The sequence below is a fragment of the Elephas maximus genome, chromosome 6 (assembly GCF_024166365.1).
Source record: "Elephas maximus indicus isolate mEleMax1 chromosome 6, mEleMax1 primary haplotype, whole genome shotgun sequence".
Classification (NCBI taxonomy): domain Eukaryota; kingdom Metazoa; phylum Chordata; class Mammalia; order Proboscidea; family Elephantidae; genus Elephas; species Elephas maximus.
In genome coordinates this window covers 93,068,170-93,083,915 of record NC_064824.1, presented here as the reverse complement: position 1 = coordinate 93,083,915, position 15,746 = coordinate 93,068,170, and the positions used below count along the sequence as shown (strand labels likewise).

Here is a 15,746-nt window from a genome sequence, read left to right as displayed (position 1 = left end):
ACAAATAGAGTCAACTGATGTTTGACAAACAAATAAAGGCGATCCAATGAAGAAAAGATGTCTGTAAACCTAAAACTGCTCTTATGAAGTCTATTAAAAAAAAAAAAAAAAGTGTTGATAGAGAGAGTATTGTGAGATTCACTTTAGGGATCCTTAATTTTCAGCAGCCTTTCTTAATGTGTCATAAGTATGTCTATTTCAAACCCCAACTTACTATATTTTAGGATAGCAGAGTCTTCCAGTGAATGTAACTTGATTTTTTCGCCTTTTTTTTCATTTGCCATCAACCAAAGCCAATTCGATGAAACCGTTAACATCTCTCTTCAAATTACTGAGTATTTAAAAGTGGGTAAAATACAGTGTTGTAATTATAGTTTCAAATATGCATTCTTTCTATTATGTGATGTCAACAAAATCATACTCACTCTTAGATTTTAATGTAGAGTAAAAGATACTCCTATTGGATATTTGGAGCTACGTTTTATTCAGAAACACTAAATGCGGACTCATACAGCCGTTATCAACATCTGTATAACTTAACTAGCATTAGGAAGAGTTAAGGTAGGAGCTTCAACTGGTATTTTTCACCTCTCTCTTTCCTACTACCTCTCTTCTCGTATCATCTCCTTTTTTTTTTTTTTTCTAGTAATTCCAAAAGACAGGGTCAACATCATAGTAGCTATTGAAATTTACAACATATAGAGCTCATTTTAACTGAGAAGAAACTACAAAAAAAAAAAAAAAAGTTGCCCGCATCGAGCTGATTCATGGAGACCCCATGTGTGTCAGAGTAAAACTGTGCTCCGTCGGGTTTTAGGTGGCTGTGATCTTTTGGCAGTAGATTACCAGGACTTTCTTCGGAGGTGCCTCTGGGTAGATTTGAACTGCCAACCCTTCAATTAGTAGCTACAAGCCTAGTCATTTGCACCACCTAGAGACGCCAAAGAATTATAAGAGGGTTTAAAACAAACAAACATGACGGGATCCTTGGTTACACACAGCCTGGGAAACTGAGGGACTGGTAGTCTGTACAAATTGACCACTCAAAGCATTGTAAGATAATTATTAAACATCGATTGATCATCAATTGATTGGTTTCCTTTAAGGAAGTAAAAATACTAATTTAATTCCTGCCCCACCTACAATGAAATTAAATTGAAATACCAACATAATGTATGCTGTATATTTGTGTTGATACAAATTCTACTTGACTTTCGCTCATAACATTTTACTTTGAGCTATTTCACTCCATAGTAGATTTTTAAATGTTCTTTCCCATATATCTCAACATTAATATTAGTGACCGATATGCAGAATCATAGTGAAACATAGGAAGGCAAATGAGGGGAAGGATTTTAATTCAGATGCCTCTTCAAAATGATTTCTTTTCATGAAGGATATTTCACTTTTGAGTAGAAATGGCACAAGTGAAAAAGTTATAGAATGGGTACATTTAAGAGAACCAGCTGTGTAAAGCATTTGCTTAGGACATAAATGTGGGAATTTGTGTGGCTAATTTGTCATTTAAAAATAGAAAATATGGGCTAATGGTAATAACATAGATTTAAATGTAATTATAGCAGTTTAAAAATCCACGCCTCTGGGAAATGCTTTTATTTTGTTGGGTGTTTTTGAGTCAAATAACTCAAATAATCTACAGTAGCAAAGGTTCTTTCTAACCTAAATGTGATAATTGCTACATTTAGTTTATGGTAGTTTCATTTGGAAAATCAATAGTGATCAGAGTACAGGAAACTGGGGCCACAGATAAGTGACAGATGGTCACAAAATAGTTGCTGTACAACACTGAATGACCAAGCAAAGTCAAAAACAGCTACTGGGAGTAGAAAGAATTTCTAGGTGGGGAACAAGCAATGTGATGCAGTTTCAACCTCACTACTGATTCCTTCCTTTACAAAGTAACTTCCAATAATTCTCTAAAGAATTTTAAAGGCTCTTAAATATTGTACACAGGGGAGGATGCTATTTTTGTATTGGCAGTGCTTCCAAGAATGAAATTTTGGCAAGCTCAGCTCTACTCCCTTGCTTTACAGTACATGGTAATATTCATTACAATTGTATTGAAAATGATCCATTTGGTATAGCACTAAATCGGCTCTAATTCAAAATGAATTCAAATTCCAGAACACCCAAGTGTGAAGCTGAAAGTATTTTTCTTCTTTTATTGATAATGGTTTTATCATGCTTTCATTGCTTTTTTATTTTTACCCATAATTTTTATAGGCATGTCATCATTTTTTTTAAAGAGTAAAAATGCTTATTATGTTAGCAAATCAATTACAGGAAACTAAGACATAGCCATGCAAATGATTTCAAAACCTCAGAGTTTACTTGATTCTCAATCTGAAAAAGGAGAAAAATCATTATACACATAGTTGCTGTATCAAGGAATGCAACTGTAAAGGGTTTTGCGTGTTAACTGCTTCTCACGTTTCTGCTTTACGAGTAACACATTCTCATTCATTATAACATCATTAGTGTGGCCCTCAGTTTTGTTAACTAATGGTACTCGCTACTCATGATCGAAAAGTCACTTATTTACCAAGAATCATTAGTTAAAGATCACAAGACATATTTGAAATATCCAATGGAAATTAACAAGACTCTTCGAGTAGTTTTTTCAAGTTGTAAATTTTAAAGTCAAGGTACATATACCCTATTCTATTGAATCTGGATATTTAAAAAAAGTTAAACAGGCTCTATTTTTCTAAGATGACCTCAGTATTATTTCCTCAACATGGTGTGAAAGAAAATCCATATAGGAAAGCGGGACTAATGAGACTGGAGCTGCAAAGCAACAAGTTTGAGCATGGTTAGCTTAAGCCAATATTACATTACCAAAACTCAAGTTCCTCAAGATGCTCTATAAAAAAGAGGTTTGTGTCTATAAATGTGTGTGTGTATATTTAAAAATATGTAGATAAAAGTATGCAGTATTTCTCTCTTGCAGGTTGACATGAAATATTTCTTTGTGGACCTTAAAGATAACAGATCTGAACAAATACTTTCTTGACAAATGTCAATAGCATGATCAGATGGATAGAAAGAGCAAACATTAACAACAGTGGAATAAATCAAACAAGGTTTACTTATTTAAAGACGAAAAAGTAACTACATTCAAGATGTAGAGAGATAACCAGCATTCTCTAAGGGAGGTGAAAGATTCCTAGCTCCCAAAAGTCTAAGCAATGGGAACACAGTTCCGAACAGTAACCTTTGAATAGTAATGGTCTTATTAGACATCCTAGAATAGGTATAAATGTTGCTGTGTAAGACTCGAATAATCTAACCTGTGGTTTTGTATGGATATATGGTATGTGACCTATCACATGAGCCACACTGACCTCAGAATTGTACAAAGCACTCTATTGCTGAGGGATGGCAGTTTGTATGAGTACTTCCCATGCATTATTCTCAGCCTCTCCATGATAACACAACTTGACCCAAACATGCTCTTAAAATACTTGTGCATTCACTTGTACAAATACTCCAGTTGTTCTCAAATCTAAAATATTGCCATAGGATTTATGAACCTGCAGGATGTTGTCCAAATTTGGACAACTCACTCAGAGGTGACAAGTATTTAAATTTCAAGTTTTCATTCTTGGTCGATGGGTGAAGGAATCATATACAGCTCCTTGTGTAATATTCTTCAAGTCACCTTTTTTACCAGCTGTGTAGGCCACTTCTGTCAGGCTGCTTTATCCAATGTCTAAACACTCCTAGCATAGGACCAAATGAAAAGCCTGGGATCCTAACCCCAATTCAACAGTAGAGCTGCCCGTGTGAACTGAATGCTGAGCTAAACCAGCTCAGCTCTGCCAGCTGAGAAGTGGTCCAGCACGTTTTCCCAGCACCCTGGCAAAGGCTTCAAGGGCTTTGCTTATCTTAAAGGTTTGAGAAGCACTGCTGTGGGAATGATGCCACCAAGAAATCTGAATTTCACTTTAGGGCTTGCTGTTCACTGTGTGTAAACAACAGAAACAAAAAAAGAAAAACCTAGCTTTATACTTTTGTTTTGCCTTTTGCCCCAGTTCATGGGAGCGCGTCATCTATGGGAATTTTCCTGTGTGTAAAATGAAGTATTAATGCATACACCAGGGGGTTTGTGTGGAGATTAAGAAGATGGCCCATGAGGTACGAATGGCTCCTACTGTTCCAGCATGGGATTTTAGGTAGGGAAAAGGCAATATGATGCAGTTTCATACTCACAACTGATTGCTTCTGAGATCTTCAAAAGCTGTGATTCTGAGATCTTGAAAATCCATGTGAGGAGTGTGATGATTTTTGATACTGAAACCAGAAGAGCTGGTTTAAAACAGCTTCTTGTACATATCAATCCCTCTCAATCCTTGTGCCTGAATGCTAAGTAGCAAACTGATAAAAATAATACCAAAGAGAAAGTCATATATGGGCATTTGATGTTATGCTAAACACGTTACAGACGTTAAGTCATTTGATAATTATAGCAACTAGTTACTCTTTGCTGTTGAGTTGATTCCAACTCATAGTGACCTCATAGGAGGACAGGGTAGAACTGCCTCATAGAGTTTCCAAACAGCAGCTGTTGGATTCGAACTACCAACTTTTTGTTTAGCAGCCGTAGCTCTTAGCTGCTGTGCTGCCGGGGCTCCAGCAACTAGTTAGATAACTATTATTGTCATTGCAATTAAAAAAAATGAGAAAACAAAACAGGTGAGTTAAAGAATGTGAAGCTTCAAGTTCATATCCCAATAAATGTGGCTCTGGAATTTGGACTCATGCTGTCTGACCCCAATTCCATACTCACACTCAGTACGTGCCACGTGATTGACACTTATCTTAATAGGGCAAGTAGCCAAGAAATAATGGCTTTTTAGAGAGAAGGAGCAATGTATCACTCATATGAAAACAAAACTTCTTCAAAATAAAATATCGAGATGATATTTTATTGTTTAAAGAAAAATTTAGCTTATGATTTCAAAGCAGATTTTAAAAAACAGTAAATGAAAAGAAACCTTACTACATCATTAAAAATTTTTTTTTTTTTAAATATTCTCACTGGGACCATCCATTACTTGTAATTTTTTATTCTTTTATATCCTAGAGTTGAAATATTCCTTTTATAAAAACTTTTGTCATTGGCTAAACCAGGCTTTGTGGACTTTATATCTCTAATATTAGGGATTTTAAGATTTTACCATACTTAGACACTTTGAAGTCTTATATTTCTAGGTTTGCCAAAATGTCTCTGTCTCTCTTTCTTCCCACTACATTAAAATCTTTCAATTGTTATTTGTGTTTTTATTAGAATCAGACTTCTCCTTCATCATGAGTATAATCTGTGTCACCATCCATTGTGGATTATACTTAATATATAATTTACTTACCTGTCTCAATTTTTAGTCAGGCTTTCATTAGCTTTAGATTTCTTATAAGAAAGGGAATTAGAAAATATGGTTGCAGGTGCAGGTAGATAGATACATAAATCTTGTGCAGAGATAGATATCTTTTATTTTTATTATGCTTTAAGTGAAAATATCACACACAAGCAAAATTTTGCTGAAGATCATTCAAAAACTGCTGCAACAGTATATTGACAAGGAAAACTGCCAGAAATTCAGACTGGTTTCAGAAGAGAATGTGGAACCAGGGATATCATTGCTGATGTCAGATGGATCCTGACTGAAAGCAGAGAATACTAGAGGATGGTTACCTGTGTTTTATTGACTACGCAAAGGCATGCGACTGTATGGATCATAACAGATTACGGATAAGGTTGCAAAGAATGGGAATTCCAGAACACTTAATTGCGGTCATGAGGAACCTTTACATAAATCAAGAGGTGGTTGTTCAGAGAGAACAAGGGGATGCTGATTGGTTTAAAGTCAGGAAAGGAGTGTGTCAGGGCTGTGTTCTTTCACCATACCTATTCAATCTGTACGCTGAGAAAATAATATGAGAAGCTGGACTATATGAAGAAGAACTGGGCATCAGGATTGATGGAAGAATCATTAACAACCTGCGTTATGCAGATGACACAACCTTGCTTACTGAAAGTGAAGAGGGCTTGAAGCACTTACTAATGAAGATCAAAGACCACAGCCTTCAGTATGGATTACACCTCAACATAAAGAAAACAAAAATCCTCACAACTGGACCAATGAGCAACATCATGATAAATGGAGAAAAGATTGAAGTTGTCAAGGATTCATTTTACTTGGATCCACAATCAACAGCCATGGAAACAGTAGTCAAGAAATCAAAAGATGCATTGCATTGGGTAAATCTGCTGCAAAGGACCTCTTCAAGGTGTTGAAGAGCAAAGATGTCACCTTGAAGACTAAGGTGTGCCTGACCCAAGCCATGGTATTTTCAATTGCATCATATGCATGTGAAAGCTGGACAGTGAATAAAGAAGACCGAAGAAGAACTGACAGCTTTGAATTTTGGTGTTGGCGAAGAAAATTGAAAATACCATGGACTACCAAAAGAACTAACAAATCTGTCTTAGAAGAAGTACAACCAGAATGCTTCTTAGAAGCAAAGATGACGAGACTATGTTTTACATACTTTAGACATGTTGTCAGGAGGGATCAGTCCCTGGAGAAGGACGTCATGCTTGGCAGAGTACAGGGTCAGCGGAAAAGAGGAAGACCCTCAATGAGGTGGATTGACACAGTGGCTGCAACAATGAGCTCAAGCATAACAACGATTGTGAGGATGGCACAGGACTGGGCATTGTTTCATTCTGCTGTGCATAGGGTCACTATGAGTCAGAACAGATTCGACGGCAGCTAACAACAACATTGTCTCTGAGCCATCAGTAAGTTATTATGTTTATTTATTTTATTTTATGTTTTTTTTATTGTATCCTAACTTCCTGTTTTGCTATGCCCAAATAGACTGCTCGTGTGAGCTAGTTTGATTATTGGCACCTTTGAAGCTTTAACGTCCTGTCCCTAGATAGTTAGGGCTAATATTATGTGTGTGAGCCCAGGAGTCGATTTACTTTTCATTTATGTATTCAGGTCAGGTGCCCAGGTTGTCGGTCACCAAGTGTGTGTTGTAGGCTCTCACCTACAGTCCTAGATAGGCAGGGCTGTTTGGTGTAAGTACAGGTATCTGGCTCTAGTAGGGGCCTACGCATGGATTAAGGCAGAGGGATGACAACAGCCCTTGAATGTCTGGGAGGAAAACGTGTCCCTATTTCTTAGAGTGCGCAGGTGGGTGGGTTTTGCAGCCAGACTATGGGCACTCAATGCTGTTGGCTGTAAGTACTGGGAAGGACCACTTACTCTTGGACCCCTGTTGAGGGTGGCTAGGTGGTGTGGGTGGAGCCACTAGTCCTAAGCCCCCTGATGTGGGTAGGTGAGGACCCTGTTTAACAGGCAGAGTGGTGTCAAATGTCAAAAACATGCCCCTTCACCATATAGCTGATGCAATCGAAATTAAACTTCACACATAGACCTGTTGTACTGTGCTATTGAGGGCCTAAGCTGTTGAAATGGGCCCACACATGCCTACTCAGGAGTGAAAGGCATTCAAAGTTCGTGGACCCCTTGTGCCTGTGTTTAGTAGGCACAGGAGCTGTGCCTGCCCCGAGTTCATGGCTTAGGAGAGCTGGCAGACTCTTTTCTCCTGTTTGTTAATTTGTCCCCTCTCCAAGGCTAGGAGAATGGCTTAGGACCCATGATGGATCCTACTTCCAGCCCAGGGGAAGCAGCAATATGAAGCTGGCTTGGGACCTGGGGCAGAGAAGGGTGGGGTCAGTCAGTGGCAGAGAGGTTTTTCTAAAAGAGGTGATTTTTGATCCATGCAGTAAGTTAGATGCATATACTTATCTTTTGCTGATTGAATGCCACTTTTCGCTGGTTCTAGAGGTTGAGTAGACTGTCCACTGCCCAGTCCCTCCCAATGTGGAAAATGTGTTCTGAATGCTACTGCTTGCATCACTGTGCACAGCTGATTCAGCCTGCAGGGTGTCAGTCCCTACCGGCTGAGGTGTGGCAACTCCTCACTGGTTCTGAACCATCTCTCCCTCCTCTTGCTGCTCAGTCTGATTCCTCGACTTTGTCTTTTATATTCAGGGCTCCTAGATTGTCATACATAATTGATTCACTTTTTTTTTTTGGATCTTTGTTGTAAGAGGGACCACAGGAAGCACCTGACTACTCCACCGTCTTGACCCCACCTTGAGTAGTATCTTTTTCCACTGATCTTCTGTTAGTTTGTTTTACAGTAGTGACTTGCATGTGGTTTTGGTGCTGGAAACTATGCCACCGTAATTTCAAATACCAGCAGGATCACCCTTGGTGGACAGGTTTTAGCAGAGCTTCCAGACTAAGACAGCCTAGGAAGAAGGGCTTGGCAGACTGCTTCTGAAAAAACTGTCATGTGAAAACCTTATGCATAGCGGTGGAACATTGTCTGATGTAGTGCTGGAAGATGAGCCCCTCAGGTTGTAAGGTACACTCAAAATACAACTGGAGAAGAGCTGCCTGCTCTAAGGAGAGTTGACTTTAATGATGTGGATGAAGTAAATCTTTTGGGACCTTCATTTGCTGATGTGGCACAACTCAAAATGAAAAGAAACAGTTGCAAACATCCATTAATAGTCACAACTTGGAATGTATGAAGTATGAATCTAAGAAAATTGAAAGTCATCAAAAATCAAATGGAACACATAAAGATTAATACGTTATGCATTATACCTGTTGCCTTCGAGTTGATTCTGACTCATAGTGACCCTATAGGACAGAATAGAATAGCCCCATAGGGTTTCCAAGGAGTGGTTGGTGGTTTCAAACTGCCAACATTTTGGTTAGCATCAGAGCTCTTAACCACTATGCCACCAGGGCATTATTGAGCTGAAATGGACTAGTATTGGCCCTTTTGTATCAGACAATCATATGGTCTGCTATAATAGGAATGACAAATTGAAGAGCAATGACATTGTATTCATTGTCAAAAAGAACATTTCAAGATCTATCCTGAAGTGCAACATTGTCAGTGATAGGATAATATCTATACATCTACAAGGATGACCAGTTGACAAGACTATTATTCAAATTTACACACCAACCACTAAGACCAAAGATGAAGAAAATGAAGATTTTTACTAACTTCCACAGACAGAAATCGATCGAATATGCAATCGACATGCATTGATAAGTATTGGATATTGAAATGTGAAATTTAGAAATAAAGAAGTATCAGGAGTTGGAAAATATGACCTTAATGATGGAAACCATGTGGGAGATCACACGATAGAACTTTATAAGACCAACAACTTATTCATTGCATATACCTTTTTTCAACAATCTAATATCAACTATACACGTGGACTTCACCAGAAATCAAATTGACTCCATCTGTGGTAAAAGATGAAGGAGAAGTTCATTATCATCAGTTAGAACAAGGCCAGGGGCTGACTGCAGAACAGACCATAACTAGCTCATATGCAAGTTCAAGCTGAAGCTGAAGAAAATTAAAACAAGTCCACAGAAGCCAAAATACGACCTTGAGTATATACCATCTGAATTTAGAGACCATCTCAAGAATAGATTTGATGCATTGAACATTAATGACTGACAACCAGATGAGTTGTGGAATGACATCAAGGACATCATACATGAAGAAATCAAAAGGTCATCACAAAGACAAGAAAGAAAGAAAAGACCAAAATAGATGTCAGAAGAGACTCTGAAAATTACTCTTGTATGTATATCAGATACAAAGAATGGAAGAAGTGATGAAGTAAAGGAGCTGAATAGAAAATTTCAAAGGTCAGCTCCATGAGACAAAGTATTATAACAAAATGTGCAAAGAACTGGAGTTAGAAAACCAAAAGGGAAGAATGCACATAGCATTTTTCAAGCTGAAAGCTGAAGAAAAAATTCAAGCCACTAGTTGTAATAAAAAGGATTCCAGGTTCACATGTTCAATCCAAGTATGGGGAAGAGAAGACATTGTTTTTGGAGTTCTGCTGGCTCGGTGGTTAAGAACATGGCCTTAACCAAAAGGCCAGCAGTTCAAATCTACCACTTTCTCCTTGGAAACCTTATAGGACAGTTATAGAGTCAGAATAGACTCAACGGCAATGAGTTTGGTTTGGTTTTGTGTGGGCAAAATTTTGAAGGATGCAGAAGGCATCAAAAGAAGATGGAAGGAATACATGGAGTCACTGTACAAAAAAAAACTGGTCAATATTCAACTGTTTCATCAGGTAGCATATGATCAAGAACTGATGGTATTGAAGGAAGAAGTTTAAACTGCACTGAAGGTATTGGCAAAAAGCAAGCTTCCACAAATTGACAAAATAACATATAGATGTTTCAACAAATGGATGCAGTACTGGAGGTGCTCACTAGTCTATGCCAAGGAATTTGGAAGACAGATACATGGCAAACTGACTGGAAGAGATACATATTTGCATACATTCCTAAGAAAGGTGATTCAACGGAATGTGGAAATTATCAAACAATATCATTTATATCACATGAAAATAAAATTTTTCTGAAGATCATTCAAAAGCAGCTGCAGCACTACATTGACAGGGAATTGCCAAAAAATCAAGTCGGTTTCAGAAGAGGATGTAGAATGAGGGATATCCTTGCTGATGTCAGATGTATCCTGGCTGAAAGCAGAAAACACCAGAAAGATGTTTACCTGAGCTTATTGACTATACAAAGGCATTCAACTTTGTGGATCATAACAAGTTATGGATAGAATTGTGAAGAACTAGAATTCCAGAACACTTAATTGTGCTCATGAAGAACCTGTACATAGACCAAGAGGAGGTCATTTGAACAGAATAAGGGGATACTATGTGGTTTAAAATCAAGAAAGGTGTGCATCAGGATTGTATACTTTCACCATATTTGTTCAATCTTTATGATAAGCAAATAATCTGAGAACCTGGCCTATGTGAAGAAGAATACAGCATCAGGATTAGAGGAAGGCTCATTAACACCCTGAATTAGGCAGATGGCACAACCCTGTTCACTGAAAGCGAAGAGGACTTGAAGCACTTACTGATAAATTAAAGACTACAGCCTTCAGTAGGGGTTATACCTCAACACAAAGAAAACAAAAATCCTTACAATTGGAACAATAAGCAATATCATGATAAACAGAGAAAATGTTGAAATTGCTAAGAATTTCATTTCACTTGGATCTACAATCAACGCTGTGGAACAGCCATCAAGAAATCAAATGACGTATTGCATTGGGCAAATCTGCTGCAAAATACCTCTTTAAAGTATTCAAAAGCAAAAGTATAACTTTGAGCACTAAGGCTATGAGTATTTTCAGTCACCTCATATGCAAGCAAAAGCTGTACAATGAATATGGAAGACCAAAGAAGAATTGATGCCTTTGAATTATGGTGCTGGGGAAGAATATTGAATATGTCATGGACTTCCAGAAGAATGAACAAATCTGTTTTGTAAAAAGTACAGCCAGAATGCTCCTTAGAAGAAAGGATGGTAAGACTTCGTCTCATCTATTTTGGACATATTATCAGGAGGACCCAGTCCCTGGAAAAGGACATAATGCATGGTAATGTAGAGAGTTAGGGAAAGAAAGGAAGACCTTCAACAAGATGGATTGATACAGTGGCTGAAATAATGGGATCAAGCATAACAACAACTGTGAGGCTGGCACAGGACTGGGCAGTGTTTCATTCTGTTGTGCATAGGGTCATTATGAGTTGGAACTGACTGGAGGGCACCCAGCAACAATAACAACAGATATCTTTTTTGGTTTCATTGTTTCTCTTTTCTCAATTTAGTGATGAAGATTATGAATAGGTAAGATATTAAGATGAGATAAAATGATTGGTAAACCATGAAATATACTGCACATATTAGCCCCCCAAAAATTCTGATAGGCAATGATGAGGACTCAGTCTAAGTTGCAGGTAAGAGAAATAGAGAAGACAAGAGGAGGAAGTATCATGTCATTTTTTAATAGATAGAAGCATTAAGTAACATTTGTGAAGCCAGGCTTAGAGTTAGGCAAGAGTTTGAGAGGCTACTACTTAAGGTTTTCTAAAATTTTTCTGTCAGACAGACACGGTTATAATGAGGTTAAATCTCCTTTGTTCCGGGAAGTATAATTTTGAGTTACCCTGTTTATTATACAATAGTAACAGCAGTAGATCCTGTTGCCCTAGAAATATTTTATGATAGGCCTATTTGTGATTTTTTGTAATTTTTTTTTTTTTTTTGATGCAAAGGAACATCCTTGCAATGGAAGGTACTAGAACCTGCTTCATTACCTTTTCAGACTCAGTGTTATTATGGCCTCTCTGATAGACAGAGATGATCCTAACTTACACCTGCTAGCTGTAAATGTGCCAATGTCCCCAGTAAAGAAATCATCACGGAGGAAAGGGGAGTCTGGAGGGGTATCCCCTGCTTCAACCATGTCCTGATTATCAGAACAGGAATGTTAGGTTTGTCCCAGGCTATGGCTGAAGCTGGATTCTTCCCTTGGCCTGGTCAAACATCCAGAACGGGAGACCAAATTTGTAGCAACTGTCGTGAATGAAAATATAAACTGGAGGGCTTGCACTTTGCATGTTAATTAAATAGGATTCTTTGCCAAACCAGGGGATGGGATCAGTTTTCTCACTAATTGCTCTCTAAGGGGCTATGGGAAACCCTGGTGGCCTAGTGGTTAAATGCCATGGCTGCTAACCAAACGGTCGGCAGTTCGAATCCGCCAGGCGCTCCTTGGAAACTCTATGGGGCAGTTCTACTGTGTCCTATAGGGTTGCTATGAGTCGGAATCAACTTGATGGCACTGGGTTTGGTTTTGGGTTTAAGAGGTATGGCTTTGCAAAGGCTGTTTGGAGAATAGATATATACATACCAAAATGAGTAGCACTAACTTTCAATGTGACCCCTTGTGGTAGTGAAATATGCACAAAAATTTGTGTCTCCCTTTGGATTATTAAGGTTCTCCAAGTAGTTCTTTGCCTAATGTGTGGAAAAAGACCTGGATTTTATTCTGATTAGAACTCCAGCATTATTCGTTAATTTTAAATCTCAAGAAAGAAACGCTAGATGTTCTACTAATTTGGGCAGGTTGTGGCTTAAGTGATTAATTTGAATTAAAAAGCTGATGGAGAAGGAAAAACCAGGTGTGCGTATAAAAACACTTCAAGGTCTTCTTTAAATCAATGCTACCATCCAGCCATTTAATAATCATTTAACCAACATTTTTTATAACTCCTATGTGCCTGCAACTTGCTATTATGCATCAGAAGGTCAAAAAACCTCTTTGCAACACCACCAGACCATATGAGAAAGTTACAAACGTGTATTTATTTCAGAGTCACCTTGCAACTAATAATGAACAGAAAGTAGAACTCTACTCTCGGTATATTTTCAAGGTAAACCAAGCAGTCACCCATGATTATTTTTCACATCCAATCTTTTAGGGAGTATCAACTTTTGTTCCAGGTTGTGCTTTTTCAAAGCAAAAGCTCTGAATTAAAGAAATATACGACAGAGAGAAATGTGCAGTGAAAAGGAAAAAAAGCAGAAATGTCAGGTGAAGAAACTAGAAACAAGGAAGAATATCACGAAATTTATTTGAATCATAGTGCACCTTCAAAAGCTGACTGATAGTTTGAGTTGCTTCTGGTTTCTTAATCTTTTGGGCACTGCTCCTAAACCAAGAATAATTTATGATATCCCATGAATAAAAACTCAAAGTGAGATAAGAGGATTCATTCTCAAGCTAAACACATTACCTAATCTACCCATGAATTTTAAAAGACCTATGTAGCTGTATTCATAGCTGAACATTCCTTGACCTCAGTTTCCTCATGTGTAATATGTAGGTTAGGATTTACCAACCTGCCAATGCCTTTCCAACTTCAACTACATTGTGTGTGCTTGAAGTTTAAGCATACTCAAAAGGTATAATATAAAATATATAATTCCTATTTTCTAGTAACATAGCTGACAGATATTTCCTAAAAAAATTAGAAATATTATGAATCTATATTAAAAAAACGGAAAATAGGGCCAGCTAAAAAGACAAACACCTGGTGTTCTTTCTTTGGTAGGAAACCTATTGGAAGAGAACCAGTAATTTTCTTTGTTGTCTGTTTTCTTATTTCAGGGAAACCTTAAAGTCATTATTGATGTTTATTCAATTTTATACAAGACTAATTGATGTCAGTATAAAATTAAGTTCAATTGTGGTCTTACTCTGATATTTTTGATAAATATTTTCTTTATTACATAAGAAGTATATTATTAGTCACCGTTTACCTGTCTTTGAACTATACACCCACTTATAAAGGCTTTCAGGTAGGTACGTCTTTTATGATTCACTGAAATACCGGAAAGAAAATTAAAATCTAAGCTACCTGATGTGGTGAATATATGTTTGTGTGTTTGTGAAGAGGCAGGGGCAGGAATAAGGTTTCTTTGTTATAAAATCTGTTGTTGTTGTTGTGTGCCATTGAGTTGATTCTAACTTGTAGTGACCCTATATCACAGAGTAGAACTGCCCCATAGGGTTTCCTAGGCTATAATCTTTGCAGGAACATTGCCAGGTCTTTTCTCCCTTAGCACTCACAGTAACTAAACTCAGATCCACAAACTTGTCCGACTTCATTCTGTACACATATTGTAGTGGATTTTGCTTAAAAGGCCTTTATACTAATCTATAAGAATACAAAAAAAAAAAAAAGTTTTTTTTTTTTATAAGAATACAGAAAAATAATGGGTCCATGGCCCCTTGTGGTTTCTGTCATGTTACCTACAGATAGTGGTGGGGATGATGCAACCGCTAAACATGTAAATTCTTGCAAAGTGTTTATGCACCCCCTCATTTATCAGACAGTTATCTGGCACTTACCATATGTCGCATGTTGTTCTATTCATGTAGAAAAAACACCTCACAGTCTCTGGAGTAGCAAAGAAGAAATTAAATCTCAGTTCTGAACTTGTAGATCATTTTTAGTAAGAAAAAAGGCACAACCAGAGATAAGGTTCTGAAAAATGATGAATTCTCTTTCAATAATGTTTATATATTTATGTATATATATATATATATATATATACGTAAGAAATCTGTTGCCGTCAGGTCGATTCCTACTCATGGCAACCCCATAGGACTGAGTAGAAATGGTCCCTAGGGTTTCCAAGAAGCACCTGGTAGATTCGAACTGCCGCCCTTTTGGTTAGCAGCTCTTAACCACTATGCCACCAGGGTTTCCATATATATATATAAACATACATACACACACACACACACGTATGTGTTATTACTGTGTGCCATCAAGTTGATTCCAACTCATAGTGACTCTGTAAAACAGAGCAGAACTGTGTCATACATTTTCATAGGCTGTAATTTTTATGGGAGCAGATCACCAGGTCTTTTCTCCCATAGGCCCACTGGTTCAAAGTGATAACCTTTCAGTTAGCAGCTGAGCACTTAACCAATGTGTCACCAGGGCTCCTTCACACACATATGTAGTTATATTTATATACATTGCTCTCTCTCTTTATATATATATAGTTTTATATATATAATGTTATACATATAAAATACATATAATCTTTATATATATAATACATGTAATTTTTCTGTGTGTGCGTATGTGTATATACATATATTCTAGACAATAAACTGTTACCCACCTAAAATCTATGAAACTTCAGTAGCCATTTGGTGCAAGATATTTTTTAGAGTGATATTCATAGTCACTTTGAAGCAGA

General features: G+C 37.4%; 1 pseudogene; it reads right to left on the bottom strand.

The window, feature by feature from the left end:
- Positions 1 to 12,432, bottom strand: part of LOC126078337 (N-chimaerin-like) — a 63,592-nt pseudogene extending 51,160 nt beyond the window's left edge.
- Between the last annotated feature and the right edge of the window lie 3,314 nt (positions 12,433 to 15,746).